This window comes from Capsicum annuum, chromosome 3, assembly GCF_002878395.1.
Source record: "Capsicum annuum cultivar UCD-10X-F1 chromosome 3, UCD10Xv1.1, whole genome shotgun sequence".
Lineage (NCBI taxonomy): Eukaryota > Viridiplantae > Streptophyta > Magnoliopsida > Solanales > Solanaceae > Capsicum > Capsicum annuum.
This window is the reverse complement of record NC_061113.1, coordinates 112,584,197-112,601,424: the sequence shown is the minus strand read 5'-3', so window position 1 is coordinate 112,601,424 and position 17,228 is coordinate 112,584,197.

The following is a 17,228-nucleotide window of genomic DNA, read 5'->3' as shown; positions in this document are numbered from 1 at the left end:
CAGATTTAGGAATGTCAGATATAGACACTCATGTTATCAGTTATGTTTAAGATTCAGTAATCATGTTATTACAATATTAGTTTCCGTTATTCTGTCTCATGCATGTATTCTCACGCTCATGATAGTTATTCAGTTATTAATATTGTTCATACATATAAACCCCATGCATTTAGCCTTCCTCACATGCATACCAGTACATTCAAAGTACTGATGCATTTGCAATATGGTGTCTTATACCATAAGTTCAGAGACACAAGTTCCAGAGTAATAGTAGATTCCAAATATCCGCAGACAGAGTGAGAAGTTAGTCCTGATCTTTCAATGACATGATTATTTCCCTATTATCTCATTAATCTGTTCATTAGTCTGAGTTAGTTGTGTACATATCCCATCAAGTCCTTAATTAGACAGTTTAGTCAGTTAGAGGCTTTCTATACTATGGTGTTTTAGACTTCAGTATGTTCAGTTTTGTTTTGGGTATTCTATTACCCAACATAGATGTTATATTATTTAGATTGTGTTCAGTTTTGAACCTTACGGCCTTTCGTTTCATTTTTCTGCATAATTCAGTATTTTATACAGTATACAGTTACAAATAACAGTCATGGGCTAGCTTGTGGTCCTTCGGGGTCATGAGCATTGTGTAGCATTTTGGTACCAGATCTGGGGATTATAATTCCAGTCAATGATTTGACACTCCTATATTTTATAGTCGTGATCTATTTCTACCCTTTGTACACTTTATAATAAATTGGTCCTGAAGTTCACTCCAGGCCATAACCTTACAAATTTATAGTCTTTTAGCCACGGCTTGAGTCTGCGCACCTATCATAATATATACTTAATATTGATGTGATACTTATTATGAATAATGAATTATGGAAATATACTATTGTAACGCCCCTAAATTTGGGTCCCGAGACGTCACACAGTGCTTAGGGGCACAAGTAACCCCAAGCTAACCCTCCTACTGGCTTAATTCATAAACAACTGGATAAAATGCTTAAATCTATAGAAAATCAGCAAAAATATAGAACTTCTCTGAACTTGATCAATATAAACATGAATTTTACAAGATTACAACTCTACTTTTACCAAAAGAATCTGAAACTGAATACATTAACTTCTACTGACTGTATATGAAGACTCTACTGGTACTGACTTTTAGATAGCCGGGTCATGACTACTAACTATCTAAGCTCAATATGACAAAAATAAGAAAAATACAATACTTACAGAATTTTATAACCCACTCAAGTCTTCGAATCAAAAGGACTCGCCACCTGCTGAATGGGAGCGGCGGACTGACTGAATGCTTATTTGTACTACAACTTGCACCTATATTATAAGACATTGTAGCATATAGAAATATATGGGGGTTAGTACTATAAGGAATGTACTGAGTATGTGGGGGTGCAATGCATCGCTATAAATAATATCATAAATAATTATGAAAATCATGTATGTTGACGATAACAACTTTCTTCGTTTGAATTAACTGAAATATATTCCTTCTAAATCAATAATAATAGTACACACATTAAATCTCATAAATAATTATACTCAATTCAAACTATTTAAATCTTGACTTAGAGTGACTCGGTAACTCATGAAAACTTGGACTATTATGGACATGGGAGTTTCTTATAAACGACATAACTACACCATGTGAGCCCATGCAGTCCAACGTATTGCCCTCCTAAGCAGAGAACCCCACATTCGCAAGAGCATCGTACTCTAGCCAGGGAGTACAACCTCAATTTTAAAATCACAATACCACACTTGGCCTTTGTCCTACAATTATCAACATCAATCCTACGGTTGCATATAGTTTCAAAGAAATACCAAATTTCCCGCACGGTGCTAAATACTCCTCCCAGACTCAGCTCAGAACGCGTTAGGAAATCCACCTTAATCAATATCAATTCATGGGTCTATCATGAAGACCAAAAAAATAATATATCTCATCAATAAATCATATACAACTATCGATTCCTAACTTTACTCAAAATCAAACAATCTTTCTCAACATCAAGATGTATCTATTCATTTAGTCATGGAAACATCAATAACTTTGAGGAAATATCAAGACTTATTATAACAACTCAATCATATGAATATACACTCAATAATCCAATTTTTCATAAGGAAGATTAAAGCTTGACACATGTCTTGAAAGCACTTGAAATACCAACTCATGGTAGAACATGAAATTCACAATATTAAATATCAAGTCATAATTATGAAATTGTAAAATAGTCATGTACCAAAAACTTCAAGAAAACATCATAGAACTGATTCTTGACTCTCAATCACAAATATTAATATATATATTCAATAATCAAACTTCTCATAGAAAAGCTTAAATCATGACTCTTATCTCAAATCATTCGAAAACCATCAACTCATAATAACAATATTCAACTCTTGGCATAAGTTCTCAATTTCATAAATAAAATGATGAAATAGTCATGTGTATCAATCTTGAATAGCTCAACTATCATAAATCATTATTAAAGTAATTTGGGTGTAAACCGACTTTGCAAAATCATGGATTTCAATAGTAGAAATTGAATCTTTGGGCACAAGAACGAAAGAAGTGTTCTTGTTCAAACCCCACATACCTTGGATTCTGGATTTAAGATGAACAAGCTTGATTGGAAACTCTTCTACACACTTTTGAGCTAAGTTTCTTGATGCCTTTGAATTGAAAAATTTGATTCTTGGACAACTTGGTGAAATCTTTGGAAGATTCTTAAATTTCTTGGAGAAGATTTGATTTAAGATTTTAGAAGAAAATCCTAGTTTTTTGATCTTTTCCTTAGAAAAGAATGAGAGATTATGAAGGTTTTCTGCACTACTAGTATATATATAGAGACTAAAAATGACTGTAAAAGACCAAAATACCCTTTTAAAAACATCCTTGAGTTGTTCGAAAAATATACTTGACGCCATCCGTGATAAGCCGTCAGGTCTGTGATAGGCCATCACGAATGGTCGTCACAAAAAGGGGTCCAATTCTTGATTTTCTGGCCAGGGCTGACGACGTTGTCAGAAATGTCGTCAGAATCTGACGACGTCATCAAAAATGGTGTCAGAAACGTGACAGTCCGTCAAAACTGTCGTCACCGTTTTTCAGCTTGACATGCTGGAGTAAAATGGGCAAAACTCTTTTCTCCGATATCAGATTTTGGCGAAATTTATATCGTTGGAAAGCTAATAAAATTATGTATCTGTTGATAGGTCATTAGATCAAAAATTCCAAGTATAATGAGAGATATACTCATTTGAAGTTGACTATACCAATATCCTTTCCAAGAATTCAATCGGTAAGGAATGTTTTGATTCGCCCAATCATTAGGACATATTTAAGGCCTTAATACACACCATGCTTGATTAGAAAACAACCAAATCACTATAACTTATTTCTCATTAGCTTTATTCATGGTTGCACAATTGGTTACAACCTCGGGGAATTACAAAATGGCTCTAACTTCCTCACCGGGTGTCAGATTCGGGTGAATCAATTTGGAAGTCATTCATATTCATGCAAAAGATGGATTTAGGCTTAAGAAATGATCGGGGTATTACAATATCTCCCACTTGGAAACATTTTTCCTCGAATGTTGATTTTTGTCTAATAATATGGAGAAAACTGAAGACACACTGCTGAAACAACTTTCTAATCTGAATCTATATCTTTCTAAATTTTGAAGTACTTCGTTGAATGTATAAACCTATGATGAGAGTAGCTATACAGCTGGATCCGAGACTGGAAAAGAATAGATAGAGGACAACTGTAATTCTCGTCTGAATCTGAGCTGATTTACCTTTTTTCCTATATTAAACAGCGGGCTAATACTGAGAATTTAGAATTCACTTAATGTTATAAGGGTAGAATCGTACTCATAGATGGCAAAGAGATAATTTATGCAGGCATAGGTCATGAGAAACAAAGATAAGACTACAGAATGGGTATTAGATTGTCTGGACTACAATACTTGGAAAACAAAGATTGTTAAATGAATGCTTATAGACTGAATCACAATTATATATCCGAATCTGAAACTGATGCCTGATACACTACTGAACTGAATTCATAGATTTTTGGGTACGAGCAACTACTTACCAGATTGCCCGTACTTATGAAACTTTGAGTTGTAAGACCAGACTAGTTCGAAAAAAAAAAGGAAGGCCATAGAAACCTATCTTCCAAATTTTAAAAACTAGGTTGCTAGTTATGCAAACTGAATCGTACTAGATACTATACTTAAGTAGAATATTTATTCAACACCCTCCCAAGGAATCCTAATGGTCTGAAGGAGCAAAGAACTTTAGACAAGATCTAAACAAGACATCTTAATCAAAGATCATAAAATTACCATAATCCCATAACTTGAAACCTAAACCTATGAATCATAAGTCAAGATAAAAGTACTAAACTAAGCTTCAAGCAAGGCAAATCCTTACTCTCAAACTCAACCACATTTCTCAAACACTCTCTCGACTATACTATACCCTTCTGGTACTATACTTGATCGATTCAACTTACAATCCTCACATGACACCGATACTTCCATCTACTCATATCCCCTCGAACGAAACCCCCTCATCATCTTTATGCCTAACCTAGAACCACAAGATTTGCCTCATAACCCCATTATGAACCATGAGCTCCCACAAATCTACATTCTTACAACCTCTCACTTCAAGAGTAAATCTCATTACCACTTCGACCACTTCAATCCACCTAGTACTAGCCATTTACTGATGCGCAAGGCATCCATCCGCATGTACACAAACATGACATTTAAGCCTATCTTCATACCCTACACACCTCTTATCAAGAATGATTTCCATGCACTCACCTCAAGCACACCTGACATACTCCTAGCTAATCAAGTCCTACAGAAATGCTTCACTCCAATATTCCTTCCAACTCATGGAATTAAATAAAATGAATACACCACAATCTTCCCAATCATAAGACATTAAACTTCAACTAACCATAACATGTATCAAAGACTTAACCTCAATCTTACTTCACCTTACCATCTAGCTAAAGTAAGCATGCCACCCTCTATCGTTGATAAGGAAATGTCTTCTTCTTTCGATTAAGCAACTATTCACCACCACTATCTTAGGTAAGGAAAGATAACTAAAAGATTAGACCATGAGAATCTGACACATGAATAGATGATATGAATAACTTGACACTCAACTGAGGCTTGAGGAATAGAGGATTTAACATCATAAAACCATCAAATAAATATGGCCTGGGGACATGCACAATATAAATCTGAATTCTAATCATTAAAAATTGCACTTGAACATTGGAACTGAACATATCACAATGCTTGAGTACATAATTCATGTGTTGCATGACCTAAATTGGGAATTCATAACTATGAAATATGATTCCAACCGTTGAAAGGTCTGAGACTCCACATTTCTGTAACTAAGTGAGGACAGGATTCTTTATGGCATGCCTGGACGTGAATCATGATCATGGAATCAAAACACAAAGCATGAATAAATACAGGAATGACTGAAAATACTGAAATAAGAATGGGTCAAGTAGTATCCCTTCTCACAGCTGTTCCATAACTTATTGGCATACCCACTAGAACTTGGCAACCTAACCTAGTTACTTGTTCTACTATCTCTCCCTTAGACTAAAGTCATCAAGCTCCTTGACTCAATTGTTAAGAACATCGTTTATTACCTAACAAGTTTTCGTCCACCTAGCAACTCCACGATACTTACTAATTACACCACATACAATGACCCTAGAAAAAATAAAAAAATAAGGCAGCCCCATAGTACCTTGGGCAAAATTTCTCACTAAGAACATAGAATCAAACTTAATTACAAGTCAACCAAACTCAAGCTTTTGCATACACTGTCCAAGCCTAGTAGATCACTTCCCTGTAACTAGCACCATTAACCAAGAAATCATTATATCCACCTTCATAGCCACCAATCATCCAAGCTTAATGCCTAGCGCTCAACATAACTTACAACTCCACCTCACACACATAATTCTTACTTGGAAACTATAAAACAAAAAGTCAATAAAAACTAGTCTGCTTAGACCCCCTAATAATAATAATCAATCATAATCATATGATCTCTCATTTATAATCCATCAACACACCCTCTTTCTACTCATCATTACTATCTATCCTTGATACACAACTTAACTTAGTTCATAACTCTTTAAGCCTCAACTTAACTTTCCTTTGTAATCTTAGGAGCACCTAAGTTAACAACACTCATCCAATAAGTATCCTCGTCCATAACCTATACTTTTCTTGTGCAACATACCATTAACAACTCTTTTCATACCTTAAGCAAACTATTATTTACCTCCACCAATAAGTCCTCTTTTTTTTCCATAAAATGACACACAAGAATAATATCACTTCATTACTAACTCAATCAAATGCAATAGGCTCGGTTATACATACTTCCCATAAATCATACCTTCTAAGTTTCTTGCCACTACACCTCTAAATCCAGTTCCAACCATCATGAGGAAACAAGATACACAGAGAGTAGCTAGTGAATCAAAATAGGCCTCACTCGGCTTCACTAGTCTTTGATTTCCAACATCATTATGATAACAAGAGTACGAGAGGTAGAAACTCTCCATACAACATTTGATAATCTAAGAATACACATCTTACTCTATCTCAACTAAAAGAATCATAAGGGAGAGGGCATAACATTGAACTTATGAAACTTATAACACGTTGCCAAGCTTATATCAGGCCGCTTTGTAAAACTTCTAAAATTTCTCTCTTGGAAGTCTAAGGGCATTGTCAGGGAAGGAAATTGAAACTTGCAGATCATGTTACCTCAAGAACAGTACATAGATAAAGAAGTATATATTATCATTATAGATTCTGAGAGGGAATCTAGAAGCGCAACTAACTTGGGCTTATTGCATTATTCATAAGAAAGGCATGATAAGACACTAATAGAATACTTTCTAGCTTGTTTAAAACTTCGTAACTATCTATGGAGACAATTTAAGAAAGTACTATCTGCAAAGAGTTGAGCTTGACTATCTTTAATACCTCAAAAATAAAGCGGGGATGCCCTGAATAGAAGAAGATAAGAATCTACATAAGTTTCTCATAGAACATTTCTATAGCACGATCTAAGACTAGAATGAATGGTGACCTTTTCTAAATGTCTTGTAGCCTCTCAAAGAAAAGTACAGATGTCTTTGTACTGTTCCACAAGACTCTACTAAACACGGCTTCATAGACATCCTAGGATACTTGAACTCTGTGCTCTGATACTAAGTTTGTAACGCCCTAAAATTTGGGTCCCAACATGTCACACGGTGCTTAAGCGCACAAGTGACCCCAAGATAACCCTCCTATTAGCTTAATTAGTAAACAACTGATAAAATATTTAAATCTATATAAAATCAGCAAAAATATAGAACTTCTCTATACTTGATCAATATAAACATGAACTTTACAAGATTACAACTCTACTTTTACCAAACGAAATTGATACTGAATACATCAACTTCTACTGACTGTCTATGAAGCCTCTACTGGTACTAACTTTAGATAGACAGGTCATGACTACAAACTATCTAAGCTCAATACAACTAAAATAAGAAAACTACAATACTTATCGAACTTTATAACTAACTCAAGCCCTCGAATCAAAAGGACTCATCACCTAGTGAATGGGAGCGGTAGACTGACTGAATGGGGTATCTGTGCTACAACTTGCACCTACATTATAAGACACTATAGCATATTGAAATATATGAGGGTCAGTACTTTAAGAAATGTACTGAGTATGTGGGGTGCAATGCAACATTAAGAATAATATCATAAATGATTATGAAAATCATGCATGCTGATGATAACGTTTTTCTCTTGGATTAACTGAAATATATTCCTTGTAAATCATCAATAATAGTACACACATTATAAATCTCATAAATCATTATTCTCAATTCAAACTCTTTAAATCATGAATTAGAGTGACTTGGTAAATCATGAAAAATTGGACTATTATGGACTTGGGAGTTTCTTATAACCAACATAACTACACCATGTGAGCCGCATGGAGTCCAACGTATTGCCCTCCTAAGGAGAGAACCCCACATTGGCGGGAGCGTCGTACTCTTACCAGGGAGTACAACCTTAATTTCATAATCACAATCCCACACTCGGCCTTTGGCTCACAATTATCAATATCAATCCTACGGTGGCACATAGTTTTGGGAAAATACAAAATTTCCTGCTTTGTGCTAAATACTCCTCCCAGACTCAGCTTAAAACACGTTAGGAAATCCACCTTAATCAATATCAATTTATGGGTCTATCATAAAGACCAAAACAATAATATATCTCATCGGTAAATCATATACAACTGTGGATTCCTGACTCGACTCAAAATCAAACAATCTTTCTCAACATCAAGATGTATCAATTCATTTAGTCATGGCAACATCAATAATTTTGAGGAATTATCAAGACTTATTATAACAACTCAATCTTATGAATCAATATGATTAATAATCCAATTTGTCATAAGGAAGCTTAAAGCTTGACACAAGTCTTGAAAGCTGTAACACCCCGATTCGATAAACCAGAATGCTACATGATGCTCATGATCCTGAGGGACCACAAGCTAACCCATGACTGATATATGTACCTGTATACTGCAAATAATGATATAATAATTCAAAATACATAGAATTGTAAGGCCATAAGGTTCAACGGAATACAATCATGTGGGTGAAAATACCCAAAACAACTCAATCTGAAAGTTAAGTCTGAACGTAAATCTGAACGTAAATCTCAATATAAATCTTAAAGCCTCTAAACTATATAAATAATGAGTTGAAGGAACATGTCTCCAACTAACTCGATAAAATTGAACTGAAGAAATAAATAAATGTATCAAATCATATTATCATTGAATCAATGAGGACTCACTGTGTCTCTGCGATTGGAATGCTACCGCTACTACTGGGATGGAGTTCGTGTCTCGAAACCTATGGTGTAACATGAAAAAAAAGTACCATAGTGCGAATGCGTCAGTACAAATGGAGTACTGAGTATACGAGGAAGGTAGGATGAACATAAAGGGTTTCATGCATGAACAACACTGACAGACTGATATGAACGTGGAAGTGCTAGCACACATTTATAGAAACTGGGATCGTGAATACGTGATAGCATGACCTGTAAGCTAATACATGGTTTACTTATAACTATCATGACTGATACTGAAAATGATAACATGGACGACTGTATCTGACAGTCCTGTATATACTAAAATCTGAAGAACGCCCTGAGTTTTTTTATTGAGACTGATCTTAAAATTATGGGAAATAGTGTTTAACCAAAATGCCCAATATATGACGTTATGGCTAAGCTGGGGTCCAATCTCTTCCCCGACTGGAGGGGTGTCAATACCGTGCCACGGGTAAGGACAGCTTGTGAGTGACCCTTATCTGGCGGGTACACAATGAGAATAGTGGGAACCCTAAACTGATAAGTTAAGCAACCTTATCAACCCTAATCTAACGGGTTAAGATGTCTCAACCTACGCTGGCTACATAGTTTTGGAACACAAGGATGACAACTAAGAATCACACCCTGAACGGGCAGGTGAGTTCCCATCCTTGGGTTCACTCGGTGCTAACCTCTACTCCCATCTGGAGGAACTGGACATGAATAACTGATTATGCATGACTTAATCTTACTAAATTTTGTTGACTGGTGGAATGTTACTGATATCTAACAACTGACTAAGATTATGAGGTTTTCTTGAGTCACATGACTGACTGAAGTCTATGGAATCGTAGCTTGAGTTTGGATATCGTGAAATATAACATGGCTCTAGGCACATAGCTATAGTTTTCGGGTACAAGTACCCCCAGGACTCGATAGGAGGAAACTGACACACATGACATGACTTGATCACAAGATTTGATTCCACAATTCACAATATCATAAGGCTTTCATAATAATAATGATTCTCAACAAACTATCATATGATTGGGAATGCACACAACATGTATATACTTGCATGGCTTCAATAACATAGTTATTCCATATCATAACAATATCAAGAGCATCTCGTACAACTTCTTCAATTCAAGACAATAGCACGGGGATAACATTAAACATAAATTTAGAACATGGAATAGTTATTTAGGACATATTATGTCATAAAAGCATGATTTCTATTCCCTTAGGTATTTTCACAAACACCTTACATTCACATCTTAGGGATAGGTGGATTCATCAAGATTACAAATATTCAACCACCAATTTCACATATTTATACGTTAAATACCACCATATCCTCATAATAAACATACAAAGATCCCATCTTAGGCATCATCAAACTCCAACAACATGAACATCAACCACCAACAACATAAACATCATAATAAAAAATTTAGAAGATGGTTCTTGAGCTTCATGGATGAAAGGAGTCCATGAATCAACTCACGCATACCTTAGAAGGAAGATTCTTGATGATTAACGGAGGAATTTCCTTGAAATAAGATCTTCAAGCTTAGTTACGCAACCCTAGTTGTTTTTCTCTTTTTGTGCTCTTGGATGATGAGCTTTGAGATGATAATAGGGTTGTAATATGTTTAGAATCTATATATTTTGTAGGGTTAAGTTTAGGGACGTGTAAGGAGTGTTAAAAGACTTAATTACCCTTCAAATAACTCAAAACAGAGTGTTTTAGGCACCAGGAACTAACTTAAGCGGCGCCCAAGTGATTGCCTAAGCTAGGATGGGCGGCGCCTAACCAATCGCCTATGTTTGGTTGGGCGGCTCCTAACCAATCGCCTATCCTTACTGTCTCTCACGAAAATGGGCATAACTTTTTGCTTGGGTATTGGATAAAGCAGAAATTGGTATCGTTGGAAAGCTAATTCAATTCTCTAAAATTTGGTGGGTCTAAATCAGCCAAAATACTACATTAACATCGAGTTATACTCATTCAAATATGACCCTTGAAAAATTGAACACTAAAACTTGATGGATTCAAAAACTCTTAGCTTCTATTACCTTAAGTGACTCATATGAACATACTTAATGCATCATAAGCTATTCTGCCACCAGGATATTCATTGTAAGTCATGTACTCAAGTACGAATCACAGGATAGGATATTTCATACATAGGAATACTTATTCACTTCCTAGCTTAAAAATATGCAGGGTATTACAATATCTCCCCCTTGGGAACATTCATCCTCGAATGAGAATTTACTGATAAGGGATACAAGACAATATAACCTAAACTGAACATGAAGAACTGAAACTTGATCTCATGACTGACATGCTAAACATACTGAACTCATGCATATCTGATGCACGGACAACTGAAACTTGAATGTATGACTGAGTATGAAATGGTTAATAGGTACCAAGTTTATACTGGAAACATGAACATGGAACTGAATAAGCTTAAGGAGAACTGTTACCTTGAGCTTGATCTGAATTGGTGGGGAAGAGGTGAGGATACTTGGTACGCATATCTGCTTTTTCTTCCCAAGTAGCTCCCTCATTAGACTGATTTTACCAAAGAACCTTGACTAAAGGGACGTCTTTGTTCCTCAATCTACGAGTTTGATAATCTAATATTTCGATTGGAATCTCTTTATAAGAGAGGTTGTTCTAAATGTCGATGCTCTGAATAGGGACAACAACTGTTGGGTCACCTATGCACTTCTTGAGAAAAGAGACATAGAAGACTGGATGGACTGAGGCTAGATCTGAAGGCAACTCAAGCTCATAAGCTACCTTGCCGAAGCGACAGAGAATTCTGAAGGGATCGACACACCGAGGACTGAGTTTCCCTTTTTTGCCAAACCTCCTCACTTTCTTTATGGGAGAGATCTTAAGATAGACATAGTCATTGACCTTGGACTCGAGATCCTTTCTACGAACATCTACATAGGACTTCTGTCGGCTCTGAGTAGCCTGGAGTCTCTCTCTGATCAACTAAAATTTCTCTTAGGCATCGAATACTAAGTCAGTGCCTATGATTGAGGCCTCACTAACTTTGAACCAACCACTTGGAGATCTACATCTCCTACTATAGAGAGCTTCGAATAGAGCCATCTGAATACTAGAATGATAGCTATTGTTGTATGCAAACTCAATCAAAGGCAAGTGGTCATCCCAACTTCTCTTGAAGTCAATTACACATGCCCTTAGAATATCTTCAAGAGTCTGAATGGTCCTCTCTGCTTGACCATCTGTCTGAGGATAAAATGCTCTGCTGAGATGGACTTGGGTACCGAGACCCTTTTGGAATTCTTTCCAAAAGTGAGAAGTGAACTGGGTACCTCTGTCCAAGATGATAGATAGTGTAACACCGTGTAACCTTACTAACTCCCTGATATAGAGTTTGGCATAATCCTCAGCGGAATAAGAAGTACGAATAGGAAGGAAATGAGCTGACTTGGTCATTCTATCTATAATGACCCAGACTGAATCATGTTGATGACGAGTTCTAGGCAAACCCATCATGAAGTCCATGCTAACTTCTTCCCACTTTCAAGTAGGAATGGTGAACTCTTACATGGAACCACTAGGTTTCTGATGCTCTATCTTAACCTACTAACATGTAGAGTACTTAGCCATAAACTCTGCAATATCTATCTTCATCCCACTCTACCAATAGATCACCTGCATGTCGCAGTACATCTTAGTGACCCCTAGATGAATAGAGTATCACGCACCATGCACTTTTGCAAGAATTCGCTGCCCCAATTCATCTATACCTGGAACACATAAATGACCTTGACAACGAAGAACACCATCTCCTTCTTGGGAGAAAACCTAGACTTTCTGATTCTGAACTGACCTTTGGAACTTTACAATGATAGGATCCCTATCTTGTTTCTTTTTCACCTCGTAAACTAGAGATGACTCTGAACTACTATGAACATATACACCATCCTCTGAAGAATCAACTGAGCAAATGACTAGTCTTATAAGCTGATGGATCTCCTGAGCCATCTTTTTCTTACTATCCTCAACGTGAGAAATACTACCCATGGAGAATCGACTGAGAGCGCAGGCCACAACATTGTCCTTGCCCTGATGATAAAGAACACTCATGTCGTAATCCTTCAAAAGCTCTGACCACCTTCTCTGGCGAAGGTTGAGATCTTTCTGGGAAAAGACATACTGGAGGCTTTTATGGTCAGTGAAGACATCTACATAAACTCCATAGAGATAATTTCTCCAAATCCTTAAGGCCAAAACTACCGCTGCTAACTCAAGATCATGAGTAGGATAATTCTTCTCATATGGCTTTAACTGTCTAGAGGCGTGGGCTATGAACTTACCATGCTGCATGAGGAAACAACCTAAACCCACTCTGGATGCATACAGTAGACTAAAAAATCGTCTGAACCATATAGAATAGCTAGAACTGAAGCTGAGGTGAGTCGAGTCTTCAACTCTTGAAAGCTCTTCTCGCATGAATCTGACCACCGAAACTTAATCTTCTTCTGAGTCAATCTGGACATGGGAGATGCAATAAAAGAAAATCCCTCGACAAACCATCTATAATATCCATCCAAACCCAAGAAACTCCTAATATCTGATGGAGATACGGGTCTAGGCCAATTTCTTATAGCCTCAGTTTTCTGAGGATCTACTCTAAAGCCATCACTAGAAATAATATGGCCAAGGAATGCTACTGATATTAGACAAAATTTGCACTTGCTTAACTTAGTGAATAACTGGTAATCCCTGAGAGCCTGAAGAACAATCCTGAGATGGTCTGTATGATCACGCTCTGTGCAAGAATAGACCAGAATATCATCTATAAAGACTATGACAAACATGTCTAAGTACTTCTTAAACACACGATTCATCAAGTCCATTAAAGTTGCAGGGGCATTGGTAAGACCAAATGACATGACTAAAAATTTAAAGTGACCATACCGAGTACAGAAAGGTATCTTTGAAATGTCACATTCTCTAACTCTGAGCTGATGATAGCCTGATCTGAGGTCTATCTTGGAGAACTAATTGGCACCCTGAAGTTCCAATCCTAGGAATAGGATATCGATTATTGACTGGGGCCTTGTTGAGTTGACAGTAATCAATACACATCCTGAGAGAACCGTCTTTCTTGCGCATGAATAATACTGGCGCACCCCATGGGGAAATGCTGGGTCTGATGAATCCCTTATCTAAGAGATCCTTCAATTGATCTTTCAGTTCCTTAAGTTCTGCTAGTGCCATTCTGTATGGTAAAATAGAAATAGGTTGAGTATCCAGAAGAAGGTCTACGCCAAAGTCTATTTCCCTTTCGGGAGAAATGCCTAAAAGATCTTTGGAAAAGACATCTGAGTATTCATTAATAACATGGACTGTTTCAAGGATAGGAGATTTAGAACTGGAATCTTTAACATGCATGAGATGATACACACACCCCTTATAAATTATTTTCCTTGCCGAAAGGTAGGAAACAAGTTGACCCCTGAACGCTGAAGTGCTACCTTTCCACTCTAGGACGGGCTCATTCGGGAACTAAAACTAAACTATCTTATTTCTGCAGTCGACTATGGAATAGCAGGAATAAAGATAATCTATGTCGATAATGACATCAAAATCAATCATCTCTAACTCCACTAAATCTGCTGATGTAGATTTCTGAGATATCATAACCGAGCAGTTCCTATATATCCGTCGGGCTATGATGGTTTTACCCACTGAGGTAGAGACTAAGAAGGGCTCTACTAGAACTTCGGGATTGATTTCAAAATCGCCTACTATGTATGGAGTAACAAAATACAAAGATGTACTTGGGTCTAGAAAAGCATAAACATGACTATAGAAAATCTGTAACGTACCTGTAACGACATCAGGAGAATTTTCTTGATCCTGCTGGGACTGAAGAGCTTCGGGCGTTGCCCACTAGTAGCACTGGAAATGGCACCTTGCTGGTTTGGGCTACTGGACTGAGCTATAGAATGATTTTCCCAACCATGAAAACTTGACTGCAGACACTCCCTAAACCTGTAGCCTGGCTTGCCACAACCAAAACAGACACCACTACCGGCTCTGCAAACGACCTTGTGGTTCTTACCATAAGTCTGACAAAGGGGATTCATTCGGGCACTGCTAACACTGCCCTAAGATTTAGAGCCTGGCGCTTTGTCTCTATTTCCGTCTCTGAACTTTGACACTAGAGCACTGGTAGAGGAAGGAGCTGGAATGACCGACTTGGAGTGAAACTGTAAATGGTTTCCTCCATCTGACTTGGGGTGAGAAAAGTTGAAGTTACCTGACCTTGCTCTCTTGTTCTGCCTCTTCCTTGTCTTAAACTTCTACTCTTCTACTTATTGGGCATGGGTCATGAATTTGGCTAAGGTCATATCACCGATTAGCATCGCAAACCTACACTCATTTACCACACTATCGTTGACCCTTGACACAAACTTGCTCATCTTAGCTCTATTGTCTGCAACCACATGAGAAGCATACCTGGCTAGCTGAGTAAATATGAGAGAATACTCCTTAACCATCATATTCCCCTGGATGAGGTTGATGAACTCAAGAACTTTGGCTTTCCTCAGCTCTTAGGGAAAGAATCTGTCTAAGAAGGCCGTGATAAATTCCTCCCACTCGATAGGGCCTATATTATCTAACCTCTTAGACTTCCACTATTTGTACCAATCATGAGCAACATCCTGTAATTGGTAGGCAGCTAACTCAGCAATCTCAATAGAACACCCATGATGCCAATGACCTTCTGGACTTAGTTAATCAACTCCTAAGGGTCCTCATCAGACTTAGACCGATGGAAATATGGAGGGTTCATCTGGGTGAAGTCCCAAACCCTAGCTGCTTTAGGATTGGCCACTGGATTGGCCGAACTAACTGGTGGCCATTTATTCTGTGCAGCCATGGACTGAGCAAGTATGGTAAATACGGCTCTAAACTCTGCATGGGAAATATGTTCGCCCAAAGGATCTTCGGGCTGAGGAGTTGGCTGGTTTCTTTTCGTTGGGGCCATGGTCTAGAATAAGAGAAGAATGGATTAGACAGAGAGTTTAACTTGTGATTATGCTCACTATCATGACAAGAATAATGAAGAAAGGGGACTGTTCCTAAAACATCTTATAGCCTCCCGCACATAAATGTGGCGCGCAACACACCCATGTACAAAACTCTACTAGATGTGGCTTTTAGACTTCCTAGAACTCTATTGAACCTTAGGCTCTGATACCAAGTTTGTAACACCCCGTTTCGCTGAACCGGAATGCTATACGGTGCTCATGAACCCGAGGGACCACAAGCTAACCCATGACTGATATTTGTACCAGTGTACTGCAAATCATGATATAATAATGTGGAATACATAGAACTGTAAGGCCATAAGGTTCAACTTAATACAATTATGTGGGTGAAAATACCCAAAACAACTCAATCTGAAAGATAAGTCTAAACGTAAATCTGAACATAAATCGAAAAGCCTATAAACTATCTGAATAAGGAGTTAAAGAAACATGTCTCCAACTCACTCCGTAAAACTGAATTAAAGAAATAAATAAATCTATCAAATCATATTATCCTTAAATCGATGAGGACTCACTATGTCTCAGTGATTGGAATGCTACCACTACTGCTAGGCTGGAGTTCATATCTCGGAACCTATGGTGTAACATGAAAAGAAAGCACCATAGTGCAAATGCATCAATACCACTAGAGTACTGAGTATACGAGGAAGATAGGCTGAACATAAAGGGTTTCATGCATGAACAACACTGACTGACTAATATGAACGTGGGAGTGTAAGCACACATTGAAAGAAACTGGGACCGTGAATACGTGATAGCATGACCTGTAAGATAATACATGGTTTACTGATAACTGCCATGACTGATAATAAAATTGATAACATAGACGACAATATCTGATAGTCCTGTACATACTAAAATCTGAAGAAAGCCCTGATTTATTTTATTGAGACTGATACTGAAACTGTAGGAAGTAATGTTTAACCGACATGCCCTATGTATGCCATTATGGCTAAGCTGGGGTCTAATCTCTGCCCTGACTAGAGGGGTGTCAATATCGTACCACGGGTAAGGATAGCCTGTAAGTGACCTTTATCTGGCGGGTACTCAATGAGAACGGTGGAAACCCTAAACTGGTGGGTTAAGCCACCTCATCAACCCTAATCTGACGGG